This window comes from Drosophila novamexicana, unplaced genomic scaffold (genome assembly GCF_003285875.2).
Source record: "Drosophila novamexicana strain 15010-1031.04,08,12 unplaced genomic scaffold, DnovRS2.1 tig00001429-arrow-arrow-pilon, whole genome shotgun sequence".
Lineage (NCBI taxonomy): Eukaryota > Metazoa > Arthropoda > Insecta > Diptera > Drosophilidae > Drosophila > Drosophila novamexicana.
The window spans coordinates 134,641-151,916 of record NW_020824857.1 but is presented as its reverse complement, the minus strand read 5'-3'; the positions used below and the strand labels follow the sequence as shown (position 1 = coordinate 151,916).

The 17,276-nt window shown below is 32.5% G+C and overlaps 2 pseudogenes; both read left to right on the top strand.

Annotated features, from left to right (window-relative positions):
* The first annotated feature begins 175 nt into the window (after positions 1-175).
* On the top strand, positions 176-5,427 carry LOC115767626 (annotated as a pseudogene).
* Positions 5,428-5,522: 95 nt separating this feature from the next.
* LOC115767625 overlaps positions 5,523-17,276 on the top strand; it is a 53,415-nt pseudogene continuing 41,661 nt past the window's right edge.

Here is a 17,276-nt window from a genome sequence, read left to right as displayed (position 1 = left end):
TGTAATATACAAAAATAATCAAACTAAGTCAACAAAATGTCAGTATCATGCTGCTGCTTCAAATCCAAAGTGATAATTTTTAGAGAAATGATTATTTAAATGTCGTAGTAAACAAATTAATAAAAATGTTTTTTCAATAAGAACATGAATTCCATGAAATCCTGTGGCTATAAAAATGTTGAACCATAAACTGAGTCAGCAATTGTAAATGGAACTTCAATATATTCATAAGCTTGAAGTAAGCTTCAAGTAAACTCCTAAAAGAACAGTAAAAATTAGACCTTGAGTAGTTTGTGAATGGTTTCCTTCTATTAATCTATGGTGTGCTCATGTTACAGTAACTCCTGATATTAACAAAATTGCAGTATTTAAAAAAGGAATTTGAAAAGGGTTAAAAGAAATAATTCCAGCAGGTGGCCATGAGGCTCCTAATTCAATTGCTGGCGATAAACTTCTGTGGAAAAATGCTCAAATTAAAACTTACAAAAAATAAAATTTGATAAAATAAATAATATTATTCCTCATCGTAAACCAATTGTTACTGGGTAAGTATGTAATCCTAGATATGTTCATTCTCGAGAGACATCTGGTCATCATTGGTAAACAGTTAAAATTGTAATAATATTTCCTAAAAAAATAATGAGTTTTCATATTGATGAAATCATTTAATTATTCCTGAAACAGTAGTTATAGTACCAATTGCTCTTGTTAATGGTCATAGTCTGTAATCAACTAAGTGAAATGGGTGATTTAAATGTGTAGACATTTATTTTTATTAGAGTATAATATAATTATTTAAATTAATGTGTAAATATAAATATATGTATTTAAATAAATTTAATAAAATGAATAACTGTATGTTATTTAATTATTTATTTATTTATTTATTTATTAATGGTCGGCAAACCGAGTGTCCTCCTCATTTTTCAATAGGTTATACAATAGATAATAGAATTATATGCTAAAAGACTAGTTAAAGAATACAATTTTCTAAATAGCATCACCGACCGATGGATGTGGTTTATTTGCCAGTCCGGCCAGCTGTGCCCCTTTTCACAGCTAATTTTGTCAGTGACGCTATAGAACCCACATCTAAGCAGAAGGTATTAATCAATAAATAGAAAGAATTATAAAAAGACCTAAAAATGTTTTTATTCAGTTTATTGATAATCCAAAAATTGCTGATGGGTCAAATACAGAAAATAAATTTGTTATCATTTTCAAGTTATTGAATTTAAATTAATATATTTTAATTCATTTGATTTAGGTGAAGAGGGTATATAAGCGTAATAATTTATAAAACAAAATAAAATAAAATAGAAAAAATAAAAAATAAAGTTAATCATTTAATTGGAGCTATTTGTGGAATTAAAAAATATTAATCGTTTAATAATTTTAGTTTGACATACTAATGTTATAATTTTAACTAATTTTTTTATAATTCATTAGAAGTGCTAATTTACTATAAAATGGTTTAAGAGACCAGTACTTGCTTTCAGTAATCTAATGAAGAATATACGTTATTAGAACTTCATTTAATAAAATAATTTACAGGAACTCTTTCAATTACAATTGGTATAAAACTATGATTAGCCACAAATTTCTGAACATTGGCCATAAAATAAACCTGGACGGATTGTTCATGAATGAATTACGTCAGCGGCGGTTACTAAAATTCGAATTTGGGAATTTATAGGCAGAACAATTCGGTTATCTACATCTAATAAACGAATTCTATCTTTTGAAATTTCATTTGTAGGAATTATATATGAATCAACATTGTTAAAATCTGAATATTCATAACTTCAGTATCATTGTTGACCAATTCTTTTTAAAGTTACTGAAGGTTTATTCATTTCATCCAGTAAATATAATAAACGTAATGATGGAAATGCAATAAATAAAAAAATATAAGCTTGAATATCAGAAGAAGGAAGGACATAAGAGCATGTAATATAGATATACCGTGAAGGAAAAGACACCCTTACTGAGACAATCTCAGCGTTAGCAGGCGTTCTAAAATAGAAAAGTTCTGACTGGAGTGTGGTTTTAACGGCAATTAACACCCCACTACCTCGAGTCGGCCGATCATTTCTATGCAAAATAAAATTATTTGACAAAAACCTCAAAATCAGATATGATTGAATTTAACCATGTTTCTGAAAATGCGATTATATCCGATTCGAAGAAATTGCTGGCCATGAAAAGATTTTTAAGCTTTGAAATGAGACCTCCAACATTCTGATAATGAATAAAGATTTGTTCTGAAGATAAAGTTAGTTTTTCGGGGCAGAAATGGTACCCTGTATTAAAGGGACTGGAAGGGTGACAGGCTGGTTACGCTTTTTAGGTTTGAACTCGTGAGCAATCATGTGTGGAGGCCGAAATTCGGGATCACAAATGATTGGGAACATATCATGTGAAACATTTATTTTGAATGATGATATTTCACGAGGGGTGGAGAAATTAAATTTGGTTATTGACACGCTAGCAGAAGATTTGCTAGCAATATAGGCTGCCAACGACTCAGAAGTAGTGTCCGACGAAAGTCGAGACACAAAAACTTGCCTTCGAGGGGCAACAACCGTTAAAGAAGGCGCTGATGGGGCTGCAGGTAATACAGGAGTTGGAGGAGCTAAAGAGGAACCATGATTGTTTTTAACAATTTGGGCAAGATTTCCGGCAGGTCTACCTTTGCGGCCAGGAGCTGACGGGGCTTAGGCAGTTTGGATAACTGGGACAGGATCAGGTACGGGCTCTACTGGGACTATTACAGGGGCTGAAACAGGGGTAATTGGGCAGTCGCTCGGAGAAGGCGATAAACACAACATTGCAGATAAATCCAAGTTGATAGGTAGGGACAAGAAAGCCGTAGGTGCCTGAACAGACGTAGAGGGCAATTGCAAAATGTGGAGCTCCAACCGGCGATTGGTTGGAGACTCGAATTTGTATTTGCCAAGCAAAGCTCGAGTCAAAATTACTCGAGAGCTACTTAGCCACATTATTCAATTTTAAGAATTGATTTCTCACAGAATTATACAATCTGGAGAAATCAATTTGCTTGTCGCTGCATTCTGGGCACAACCAACGCAAGCCACCGCAGCCCTTCTTGGCAATTGCAGCGATTTGGCGCAATCACGCCCAGTGAGACCTGCACATTTAGCATACATCATATTCTCACACAGCCAGCAATTAACAAATGCGGCAGTACAGAATCATCAGTCTGCTTGAACGTGCACGGTTTCTTACAGCACGACATAATTATTAAATGCGTATGCAAGTTTCGAGAGCGCAGAACAAAACGAAAACGGTGCACAAGATACAGCAAGTAAACGATCAAAAAACAATTATTCGTATACAAATTGTTTGGAGTGAAAAACAATAGAAAAAATTTGCGAGAGCGCGATGCACAAGCAGAAAGTATGCAGCGAACACACGCACAAACAAGTGTATACACAGGGGAGCACCAAAGCAAAAGAATTAAAACAGGCAATAATAATTAACATACTTACGCTGCACGACAGATAACACTTTGCACAATTCATAAAAGCTTTTTAAATAAAGCACCAAAGGGAAAATTTAGAAATAAAAAGCAGGATTCAAGAAGCCCAAAAATAAATAAAAATCTTGGAGCACAAGTAAAACACGTCGATCACTTTTAACTGAAAACTATTAAAAACTATCAAGTCCCACACAATGCGGACAGCGCTTTATATTTTAGATCATCCATGTAAAGGTATGCTTGAGAAGGATCGAGTCCAGAGAATGACATAGTCTCTGAAGTAAATTTGGCGCTATTGTTAAACCAAAAAAAATACGTTAAATTTCTTGAACTTTCTTCAAGTTCAATTTGGTGAAAGCCTGACATTAACTCAAAGCATGAGAAATATTTTGCTCTACCTAGTTGATCTAAAATATCATCAATTCTAGGTTGTGGAAATTCATCAGACAATAGCTTTTATTAATCTGACGATAGTCAATTACTAATCGTCATTTCTTATCTTCTGAGTCTGGAAGTGCTTTCTTTAGAACTAGTAAAGGTGGGCTATTGTATTCTGAAACTGATGGTTCGACAATTTTATTGGAGATTAATTTGCCTACTTGTTTTTGAATTTAATCTACCTGACTATGCGGGCTTTGATAGTTTTTAATATAAATTGGTTGACTATCCTTCAATCTTTGCTTATACTAATTACTTGTTGTTACTGATTCAGTTTCAAGTCCAAAAACATAACTATACTGGTGCATAATTCTATTGATTGTGGTTAAAATTGTTTTGGAAAGTTTTTTTTATTTAATTGAGCTATTACTGTGTTTTTTCTCTTTTCAGGAGTAGTTTGAACCACGTCGTAGTTCGAAAGTGGTTCAAAGCTTAGATTACTTATATTAATAAATTGGTCTTTATGGTCGTATTAAGAAGTCGGACATATGTTTTCTTTTGTGTTGCAACTGTGTTTGCAACGTAAGTGCCAGGTTGAATTTCCTAATTTGGGATTCAAATACTATCTTCACTTGAAGTTAGTTCCACTTTTCGGATAACTTCTGAGCTTGATGGTTGAAGTATTGAATTGTTATCAGAACTGTATGTTATTTAATTATTTATTTATTTATTTATTTATTAATGGTCGGCAAACCGAGTGTCTTCCTCATTTTTCAATAGGTTATACAATAGATAATTGAATTATATGCTAAAAGACTAGTTAAAGAATACAATTTTCTAAATTCATTTTAGATCGTGAAATATTCGTCAATTTTTAGAATTAGATTTTTAAATTTAATTTTTATTAGAATAATTTTTTTTTTTTGTAGATTTTATTTTTTATTGAATAATTTAGTTTACTTTATTGAATGAAAAGTACTTTCTTTAAATTCTATATCAATTACTATGACTTTTTTGTTTGAGTGAATAAGTTTATTACTTATATCTTTTGTGTTAATAATTTCTTCTTTAGTTATTTTTTACAGAAAAGTGTATATAAGGAGATATTAATATTAATCGTATTATTATACTAGCTTTAATATATATAATATTAATTATTAGACCTAATTTAGATTAGGGTGAGTTGGTTTAGGATTAGTTTAATATTGTTTAGTTATTTATGTTCAAAATATTTAATCTTATAATGCTGGTATGTTGACAGCTTTATCAAATCGAATTCGGGATGTAGCTTTAATATTGGCTATTGCATGAATATTAAATTATGGTTACCTGCTGCGATAGCTTCACCAACTCCTGTTTCTGTTTTAGTTCATTCATCAACACTGGTAACTGCAGGAGTGTATTTATTGATTCGACTTAATATTTTATTAATAAATACATGAATAGGACAGTTTTTACTTTTATTATCAGGTTTAACTATATTTATAGCAGGTTTAGGAGCCAATTTTGAATTTGATTTAAAAAAATTATTGCATTATCCACTTTAAGTCAATTGGGATTAATAATAAGAATCTTATCTATAGGCTCTTATAAACTAGCTATATTTCACTTGTTACCCCATGCTTGTTTTAATGTAGGGTTTTCTTCAAAGGATATAATTTTAGAAATTGTGATAATTAGTAATAATAACATTTTTTCTTTTTTTTATACTTTTTGTCAACTGGCTTAACTGTTTGTTCATTTCGTTTAGTTTATTATTCAATAACTGGGGATTTAAATTGTATAGGTTTAAATGAATTAAATGATGAAAGTTGAGTTATATTACGGGAAATAATAGGTTTATTAGTTATAAGAATTATTGGAGGTAGAATATTAAATCAATAATTTTATATAATTTAACAAATTTTATAGGTTCAATATGGTTTATACCTTATATTAGTACTTATGGAGCTATTTTTTATTCTTTAAATTATGGGCAAATTGTTGGTAAAAGATTTGATCAAAGTTGATCAGAATATTTTGGAGGTCAACATTTATATTAAAAATTATTAGGTTATTCTCAAACTTTGTTTTTAATTCATAATAACTTAAAAATTTATTTAATATTATTTGTATTCTGGATTTTAATTTTAGTAAATTTGTTTTGTATTTTTATATTTAAATAACTTATATTTAGAGTACAACACTGAAGATGTTGGGAAGATTATTTAATTTTTAAATATAGTGAATTTATTTTAGAAATTTATAAAATAAAAATTTTATTTTTACAATGAAAATGTAAAGTTTTATTTTATACTATGTGATTAGAAGTATAAATTGAATTTAACCATTAAAAGAAAAAAGTTGACCATACTTGACCATACTTCGTTAATTGGAGTAAAAGCTCAATTCTAGCATTAACAGTGATAGGCTTCTAGTTTGGCTTCAAGGCTTCAAAGAATAAGCGTAAAATTACCTAAAATTTGGTCGAAAATAAATGCAATAAATCGCTTCATATTCATACATTAATATAAGGTAGACTGAAAAATTAATACTTTTTAAATGCAAATCAAATGTTATAATGAACTACAACCCTATTATTTATTAAGATCAGTTTAGTATTCCTTGATTTCATTTATGGTATAATCCAATTAATAAAATTAAAATGAAAGTAATTGAAGTTGTTGATCAGATTATTAAATTTGAAAATTTAAAAATAATAATTATAGGAAGAATTAAAGCGATTTCAACATCAAAACTTAAAAAAATAATTGTAATTAAAAAAGTCTTAAAGAAAACGGTAAACGAGATGATGATTTAGGATCAAATTCACATTCAAATGGGGATCTTTTTTTCGATCAACTAAAGTTTTTTTTTAGATAAAATTGAAGCTAGAATTATTACAATAAATGAAATTATTATAATTACTGAGGCGATAACAAGAATTGAAAAAATTATCAATACTATTTATTAATAGACCTTATGATTTGAAGTCATATATACTTTTATACTATATTGACATAATAAATTTATTAACCATCAATAGATTGTAATATACAAAAATAATCAAACTAAGTCAACAAAATGTCAGTATCATGCTGCTGCTTCAAATCCAAAGTGATAATTTTTAGAGAAATGATTATTTAAATGTCGTAGTAAACAAATTAATAAAAATGTTTTTTCAATAAGAACATGAATTCCATGAAATCCTGTGGCTAGTCAGCAATTGTAAATGGAACTTCAATATATTCATAAGCTTGAAGTAAGCTTCAAGTAAACTCCTCATGTTACAGTAACTCCTGATGTTAATAAAATTGCAGTATTTAAAAAAGGAATTTGAAAAGGGTTAAAAAAAATAATTCCAGCAGGTGGCCATGGGGCTCCTAATTCAATTGCTGGCGATAAACTTCTATGGAAAAATGCTCAAATTAAAACTTACAAAAAATAAAATTTCTGATAAAATAAATAAAATTATTCCTCATCGTAAACCAATAGTTACTGGGTAAGTATGTAATCCTTGATATGTTCCTTCTCGAGAGACATCTGGTCATCATTGGTAAACAGTTAAAATTGTAATAATATTTCCTAAAAAAATAATGAGTTTTCATATTGATGAAATCATTTAATTATTCCTGAAACAGTAGTTATAGTACCAATTGCTCTTGTTAATGGTCATTGTCTGTAATCAACTAAGTGAAATGGGTGATTTAAATGTGTAGACATTTATTTTTATTAGAGTATAATATAATTATTTAAATTAATGTGTAAATATAAATATATGTATTTAAATAAATTTAATAAAATGAATAACTGTATGTTATTTAATTATTTATTTATTTATTTATTTATTAATGGTCGGCAAACCGAGTGTCTTCCTCATTTTTCAATAGGTTATACAATAGATAATAGAATTATATGCTAAAAGACTAGTTAAAGAATACAATTTTCTAAATAGCATCACCGACCGATGGATGTGGTTTATTTGCCAGTCCGGCCAGCTGTGCCCCTTTTCACAGCTAATTTTGTCAGTGACGCTATAGAACCCACATCTAAGCAGAAGGTATTAATCAATAAATAGAAAGAATTATAAAAATTTTATTCAGTTTATTGATAATCCAAAAATTGCTGATGGGTCAAATACAGAAAATAAATTTGTTATCATTTTCAAGTTATTGAATTTAAATTAATATATTTTAATTCATTTGATTTAGGTGAAGAGGGTATATAAGCGTAATAATTTATAAAACAAAATAAAATAAAATAGAAAAAATAAAAAATAAAGTTAATCATTTAATTGGAGCTGTGTACTAACTAAAAATTTGCAAAAGAACAAGCATGTAAAATGTATTAATGAAATGAATTGTTATTAATAAGTTTTCAAGTATGTAATTGTTGAGGAGTATTGAAATATGCATAAGTTTTTCGGCAACAACTAATATTTGAATCCTGGTCACACTTAAATCTTTTGTTTTGCTTTGTGCTTATTCTTATTCTTAAGTTTACCATTCTCTGTCGCTTATGAACTACCGACCAATGTAGACGTACAGATGCGTAATAAAAAGAAAAACCTATTAATCCGATTCAGTTTCCTGTTTAGTTCCACTTTAAAAACAGTATATAACCAACAGTATTAATCAATAAATAGAAGGAATTATAAAAAGACCTAAAAATGTTCTTATTCAGTTTATTGATAATCCAAAAATTGCTGATGGGTCAAATACAGAAAATAAATTTGTTATCATTTTCAAGTTATTGAAATTAAATTAATATATTTTAATTCATTTGATTTAGGTGAAGAGGGTATATAAGCGTAATAATTTATAGAACAAAATAAAATAAAATATAAACAAGAGGTTCTAGTAGGGAGCTCCCGACTAGGGGATACCGTCAACCCTCTTATTCCAACACCAAAATTATAATACCCTCTGCAAGTGCATAAGAAAAGTTCCCTTGGCAGGGCTCGAATTTGCAAATGACCGCATTACTTACTGTCGACTCTACTCAACAGCCACACCATAATAACGTTACAAAAAAAAAGATGCAATTACCATGCTATTAGAATGCGAAGCAGACGCGCATGAATGTGGTGTGTACATGTATACAGAAATTCTTAAAGCTGCTGCCCCATTGAAATGCGCAGTTGCATATAACTTTGGTGTTTCTTAACCGATCTTTATGAAATTTTCTACAGTATATCTTATTGTACCATAGAATATTTGTGTATTCTGAAAAAATCAATTGCATATAAATTGTGGTTTAAATTGATTGGCAATAAAAGTTGGGTTATTAACTTGATTTATAGCTCTGTAGTGGTAGCGGGGAGGTGGCGATAGGTATGAAATGAAAGATACTTGAAATATCTATAATATTCTAGAAGCAACATATCATGTTTGGTGGCTCTAGCTCTTATTATTTACCCAATTTGCTAAAAAAAAACAGGATGTCGATATCGATTTTTATCGATTGCTTGGAAACGGAGTAAGTTATCGATTATCGGAAACAAACTCGATCTGCGCGGGAACTAGGAGCATCTACATCTAACGGACGGACGAACGGACGGACGGGCGGACGGACGGACATGGCTAGATCGACTCGGCTATTGATGCTGATCAAAAATATATACTTTATGGAGTCGGAGTTGCTTCCTTCTGCCTGTTACATACATTTGGATTTTGCACAAATACAATATACCCTTATACCCATTTTTAATGGGTTCAGGGTATAAAAATAGTGTAATTAAAGTTGATATTAATAATATAATTAATTGAAAATATTGGTTACAAAAAGTTAATTGTTGAATTACTACTAATTTTGGTAAGAATCCTAAAAATGGGGGTAATCCACCTAAAGATAAGAAGTTTATAAGTAAAGTAAATTTTATAAATTTTCTTTGTATCATGAAAATAATTGGTTCAAATGAAATAATTTGAAAATATAAAATATAAAAGTTAAAAAAAATGATAAAAAAGAATCAAATAAAAAATAAACTATTCAAATCGATTCTTTAATTATGAGTGCTCTTAATATTCAACCTAAATGATTAATAGAAGAAAAAGCCATAAGTTTTCGTAAAGAAGTTTGGTTTAAACCTCCAATTGCTCCGATAATTACAGAAAGAATTACACTAAGTAATAAATTTTTAAAATTTCAATAAGAAATTAACATTAAAAGAGAAATTTTTGTCATGTTATTAAAAGAAGAGCGTTTCTTCAAGTTAACCCCTCTATTAAATAAGGGAATCAAAAATGAAATGGTGCGAAATTTTTTATTTAAATTGGTAACTCTATTGTAATATATTAAATATTTATATATATATATAGATTATCTATTAATCTAGACTTAGTATACAAAAATGTTTTTTTTTTTTCAAATTTATTAATTTTAAAATAGATATATTTTCTTTATACTTATTTTTTCATAAATTGCAAAAAAAAAAAAAATAAAGATTTTTGAATAGCCTTAAAATTTACTTTTATTGAATTATGTTATTGATGTTATTTTTTTAATTAAATTTAATTAATTGAATTATATTATTGATGTTATTTTTTTAATTAAATTTAATTAAATGAAATGGGGCTTCTCCTCTTTGTAATAATAAAGTTGATAAAATAATTATTGAAGTAAATATTTGTGGCTTACGAGCTTTGGTGAGAGAAGTTTCCAATACCTGCCCAGCGTGCCGCATACGACGCGCCCGCCCAAAGCCGCCAGGGATGGGCGACCTGCCAATCGAACGATTATCGCCCTATACTCCACCGTTCACATATACTGGAGTGGATTACTTCGGCCCCTACGACATTGTCGTTGGACGGCGTCGCGAGAAGCGCTGGGGCGTTCTATTTACATGCCTCACGGTGCGCGCCGTTCACCTAGATATAGCTACGTCGCTCTCAACTGACTCATACTTATGCATTCTGAAGTCGTTCGTGGCCAGACGCGGCTGCCCCCGCCGCATGCTGTCGGACAATGGCACAAATTTCAGAGGCGCCAGCAGAGTATTAAAAGATGAAATTGAACGTATATCGCCGGCTCTGATCGAGCGACAGCACCCAGAACTCGAGTTTACCTTTATCCCGCCAGGATCACCCCACATGGGAGGATCGTAGGAAAAAATGGTTCGCTCTACAAAGTCAATACTGTCGGAAATTCTGCAGCCCTCTGGGTTACGAAAGGAGGTGCTACGAGCAGCATTGGCTGACGTAGAAAGCGTGCTCAACTCAAGGCCACTCACTTATGTTCCCTTGGGGACATCTGAATCCGAAGCCCTGGCTCCAAATCATTTTCTCATAGGTCATTCAAGCGGATTGCGTGAGAGAGGATTACGGGAGCAAGGCGGAGCTAGCTTGGCACGAGGTTTCTGAGTCGCCAGTCAAATTTTGATAAATTTTGGAAGAGATGGCTGCGCGAGTATCTGCCTACACTCACCAGACGTACTAAGTGGTTTCAACCGCCACTCGAACCAATATCAGTCGACGACATCGTCATAATAGTGGACGACGGTGCCAAGCGAAACTGTTGGACAAGAGGAGTGGTCGTAGATGTGCACCATTCAAAGGATGGCCAGGTCCGAAGTGCCGTGGTGCGAACCGCCGATGGAATACTCGTCCTGCTGTCAAGCTAGCTAAGCTTGACATTAAAATTGGTAACACACTGCACGGACGTTTGTGAATTACGGGATGAGGAATGTTACGGGGCGAAGTGAAAATAGCTGTTGACTAAGTCCTACTGGGTCTCGCATTTTTTCTGTAAGCAGCCCTCGCTGCTTACACTGGAAGCGCCCCGTTAGAATTAGTTTTGACATGATAAATCGATCGCACGCAGCTGCACAATCTGCATTTTTGTCGAGGTTCATTTTCGTTTTGTGCTTGCAGCTGAGCAGAAGTGAAAGAGAACAGAAGCGCGTGCGGAGCACGAATGTAAGTCTCATAATCATGTAAAATGTAGTTTGTTAAATAATGAAAGAATAATAATGATTTCAGCGTTCGAATTATATTATATCGTACCGCCTCGTACGAATCGAATTGAATCGAGTTGTTTCTTTCGACGCTAGAAATCCCTGCCGAATACGCGCCCCGGCACTAATCTCGGTGCCAACAAGAGTAGTTTGATGAAATTGATTCTATTTCATTGTTTAGTAAAAAAATCTTATCGAGGGTTTATCTATAAAAAAAATTAAAATTAAACTTACATAAAATAATATAATTGAAATTAAAGTTAATTTAATTGATAAATTAAATATTTCATTAGAAGCTAGTGATATAACGTAAATAAATAAAACTAATATACCTCTTAGAAAAATTAAAAATAAAATATTTAAAAATGAAAATGGTTTTGTTATAAGCCGTGTGGTTAAAGAAATTAAAATTGTTTGGATTAAAAGTGTCAACCCTATAGCTAATGGATGAATTATATTTATAAAAATAATTGAAGTTAAGAAAATTAAAGAATATAAAATTAATTGAGGAATTTCAAGAGGTAGTTTATATAAAATATTAATTTTGGTGATTAATGAAAAAGAAATTCTTTTCTTTTGAAGTTTTAAAAGAATATATCATATTTTATTTACAAGACCAATGTTTTTATTAAACTTTTAAAACTAATGATTATAAAACATTTATTATAAATGCTTTCAATTTTATTTTTTATTTCATTTATTTGCTTAAATATAGTAAAAAAAAGAAAGTTATTTTAGAATAATATTTTTAACTTTTAGAGTCTGTGAAGGTGCTTTAGGTTTATCTATTTTAGTATCTATAATTCGAACACATGGGAATGATTATTTTCAATCTTTTAGAATTATATAATGTTAACATTAATTTTTATTTTAATATTTTTATTACCTCTTTGTTTTATGAATATATATATTTGAATGGAACAAGTTTTATTATTTTTTATTAGATTTTTATTTTTATTAAAAAATAATTTTATAAATTATTGAATAAATATTTCTTATTGTTTAGGGAGTGATATACTTTCTTATGGGTTAGTTTTATTGAGTTTATGAATTTGTTCATTAATGTTTATGGCAAGAGAAAGAGTTTATAAGTATAATAATTATAAAAATTTATTTTTGTTTATTTATATTTTATTTATTTTGTGAGAACATAAATTTTAATATTTATATTGTTTGGTCTTATTATAAACCAATCTTCGGGCGGTTCTAGGTATATTTTACAATTAAGACCTTTAATTAAACTAATTAATTAAATTAATTAAATCGAATGTCTATAGTTATTTAACTGGATGCTGAAGACATAGGAATCTTCTTTTAGAATTGAGATGTCTGCACCAGTATCTATTAAAAATACCAGTTTCTTTCCTGATTCTATATTATAAAAAGAGACAAAAATTATTGATATTGAAGTTTATTGAATGAACCTTTATTAGTTGTGTACTAAGGGGGGTTGTTGGTTTCCCGAATTATTTAGGGCTACCATAACATTGTTTCTGTTATTGTTGTGGTCTCGGTTCGATTTTCCACGGCCTCTAAAGTTTCCTCTATTTTGACCTTGTCCTCTTTTGTTATTTTTATTTGTAGCCGCCTCTGTTGTATGTGTAATTACCTCTACCGCAGTTTCCACTGCCATCAGAGTAATTTTGGTAATAAAGGTCAGTATTAGTTTGTCCGGTTGCTTCTGTGCAACTATTAACATAATTTGAGACGACATCATTCATGTTATGGAATGTGCCTGCCTGCATGATAAGTTTTACCTTATCTATAGCGCAGTTCTTTGTCATAGCTTTTACGGCTTGGGCAGTGCTATATTTGGTAGCTAAATCTAAATTTAAACCATCATTAATATAAGCACCTGCCAGAGCTATTGCCAGTTGCTCAACTTCTTGTGTATAAATGTTGGCAGTTTTGCTCTTTTGCTGATTCTCATTTTACCGTTCTTGATAATTTTGATATTATTTCGACGATTGCTTTTTCGTTGCATATCAAGTTTCGTGCATGGCCTTTTAATTTTGTCTTTATAAGACTGACAGCTGTTGCTTCATGATCTTTATTTGGAGAGTCTATAAGACTCAAAGCATCTTTGAAGCTTTGTAAGTTTTCTGCCTTTCCATTAAACTCTGGCAAGAGCGATGAGGCTGGTTTGAGAAAAGTTATAGCTGTTTGGGCCATTGTGTTGTCAATTTATTGGGTATTGATTTCAGAATGTGATGGTTTAGTATCAGCTGACAATGAAAGTTGTTTCTCGTCGAATGAAGCTGAAGTGTTAAGAGAATTTGGAAGGAATATTGTTATATTATGCCCTTCCGAAATTCGTCTAATGTTGTCTCTTAACGTGCTTAATACATCAGTTGTCTGTGTTAAATGCAAATCTTTTAGTCTAGTTGCATTCTCGCATATAAGTTGGCGGCAGATATTGTAGGAAACTACAAGAATTTTAACGAATTTTAACTTTGTCTCGTTTGAGACAGGTGCGCTTTTGTTAAGGCACTTGAAAGATTTATTAAATTCCTCACGTTGTTCCCTTAGAATGGTAACGATTTGATTCCATTCCGTCGCTGCACGTTTAGTGCGTGAGTACAAAGATCTGGCTCATCTCTATACGTAAGCGCAATGAGTGCGTCTGTATCTGGCATATTGAAATATATTCATACCTTATCTAGTCCGTCTGCTCTATTGCTATAGCGTTTCTTAATTTTCTTTGTATGCATTGCATACACTTTGAATAGTGATACAAGAGATACTGTAGTAATTATAAATAGCAAAATAGTAAATGTTCTTTATGGTCAATTACTTTGACGTTATTTATTACATTTGCAGCTGATTTTTCAAACCCATATTAATTAAAATTTCATAAAAAAATTTATATAATGTTTTTAAATTCATATAATGTTTTTATGTAACAATAGTGTTTTTAGTTTTAAATGCCAATGTTTTTAGTTTCAAGGTTTCAATATTGCTATTAACACAAAATACTACCTAGCATTTCACATAGCTTTACGGGCTATGCTGCTTATCGGGCGGAGGTGTTTCCGCTCAATTTTACAAAAATTTTTTTATTTAATTAAAAGTAATTAAGGGTATAACTGCAACTGTTCATCGTTGCATCAGCTGGGCGTCGCCGGATGTGGCACGCTGATGCTCCCTCGTATGCGCAAGTGGCGGTGTGCCTCTCGCACTTATTCCGATGGCACAGCTTGTTGCGCTGGCGGTACCGATGCTGGATGTAATGTATTTTTTCTTTGAACGCTTCTCCAAGTTCGATTGAGCCCTGCGAGTGTTGGCATACATTTATCGCTTCTTCAAGCGTTGCAAACGATTGTCGCTCCCGTCATCTATCGAAATTTACAGCAACGAGATTTCTTACGCATAAGAAAGACTCGTTCTCCTGACCCAGAGACAAGCATACTCGTCAGAGTACATTTGCTTGAACACGAAAAGACAGATCACTTCAAGCAAATTCCTTAATTTGAACTCCTTTCTAGATGGTAAGGGAATTATTCGAGCATGTGGTCGCGTAAGAGCGGCCGAAGCACTCGGCTACGATGATCGGCATTCTATAATACTGCCATACACAAGTGCGTATTCGCGTCTCTTGACCGCATGCACTCAGCTTATATCCTTGCATGGAAGCAACCAGCTCATGATGCGCTTAATACGATCAAAGTACCGGATTCCAAAGCTCAAGGTGTTGGTCAAATCCACAATCCATTCTTGCAAAATCTGCGTCATCCAAAAAAAGAAACTGCAAACGCAGCTCATAGGCGAGTTGCCTGTGGAGAGTCACATTCTCCATGCCGTTCACTCACACAGGAGTCGATTTTGCAGGCCCAAAAGGCTACGTGTGCGTCTTTGTGTGTTTCAGCACCAGAGCCAGAAGGTACATCTAACCCGACCGAAAAATTCCTAGCGGCATTTGCGAGATTTGTGACACGACGAGGGTGCCCAAGTCAAATGCATTCCGACAACGGCAAAACTTTCGTTGGAGCAAAACTTTTGTGGAAACGCTTAAGACGCAACTCCAGGCCACTTACTGTCCTGGCACTTCAACCCCCCTAGTTCGCCACACATAGGCGGCCTGTGGAAAGCAGGTGTAAAGAGTTTTAAAACTCTATTTTATAACATCCACATCGACCTCCATATACACCTTCGAAGAGCTTTCCACGCTCCTATCCATGCCTGAATTCAAGACCGATATCTCCTATGCCGGATGAATTGATTTGAAGCAACGTAAGATCAAGCATGCAGTCTATAAAATAGTGCTGTGCTAAGGGTGCTTGATAATTTTCGGCAGTGAATAATGACCAACAGATGTTCGGCAAATTAAAATCACCCAACACCATGAATAGGTCATTATCACGCACGTGTGAAGAAACTTCTTTAATACAAGTAATATGTTTCTTATGAACTTGAATATCAGAAGAAGGAGGGACATAAGAGCATGCAATATAGATATTTCGTGAAGGAAAAGACACCTTAACTGAGACAATCTCAGCGTTAGTAGGCGTACTAAGACAGAAAAGTTGTGACTGGATAGTGGCTTTAACGGCAATTAACACCCCAAGAAAATAAATAAAATAAAGTCATTCGATAAAATCTCAAAATCAGATATGGTTGAATTTAACCATGTTTCTGAAAATGCGATTATATCCGATTCGAAGGAAGTGCTGGCCATGAAAAGATTTTTAAGCTTTGAAATGAGACCTCTGACATTCTGATAATGAATAAAGATTTGTTCAGAAGATAAAGTTAGTTTTCCGGGGCAGAAATGGTACCCTGTATTGAAGGGACTGGAAAGGTGACAGGCTGGTTACGCCTTTTAGGTTGGAACTCGTGAACAATCACGTGTGGAGACCAAAATTTGGGATCACATGTGATTGGGAATATATCATGTGAAACATTTATTTTGAATGATGATATTTCACGAGGGGTGGAGAAATTAAATTTGGTTATTGACACGCTAGCAGAATATTTGCTAGCAATATAGGCTGCCAATGACTCAGAAGCGGTGTCCGACGAAAGTCGAGACACAAAAACTTGCCTTCGAGGGGCAACAACCGTTAAAGTAAGCGCTGATGGGGCTGCAGGTAATACAGGAGTTGGAGGAGCTAAAGAGGAACCAAGATTGTTTTTAACAATCTGGGCAAGACTTCGCGCAGGTCTACCTTTGCGGCCAGGAGCTGACGGGGCTTAGGCTGTTTGGATAGCTGGGACAGGATCAGGTACGGGCTCTACTGGGACTATTACAGGAGCTGAAACAGGGGTAATTGGGCAGTCGGTCGGAGAAGGCGATAAATACAACATTGCAGATAAATCCAAGTTGCTACGTAGGGTCAAGAAAGGCGTAGGTGTCTGAACAGACGTAGAGGGCAATTGCAAAATGTGGGGCTCCAACCGGTGATTGGTTGGAGAATCGAATTTGTATTTGCCAAGCACTTCAAAACTCGAGTCAAAATTACTCGA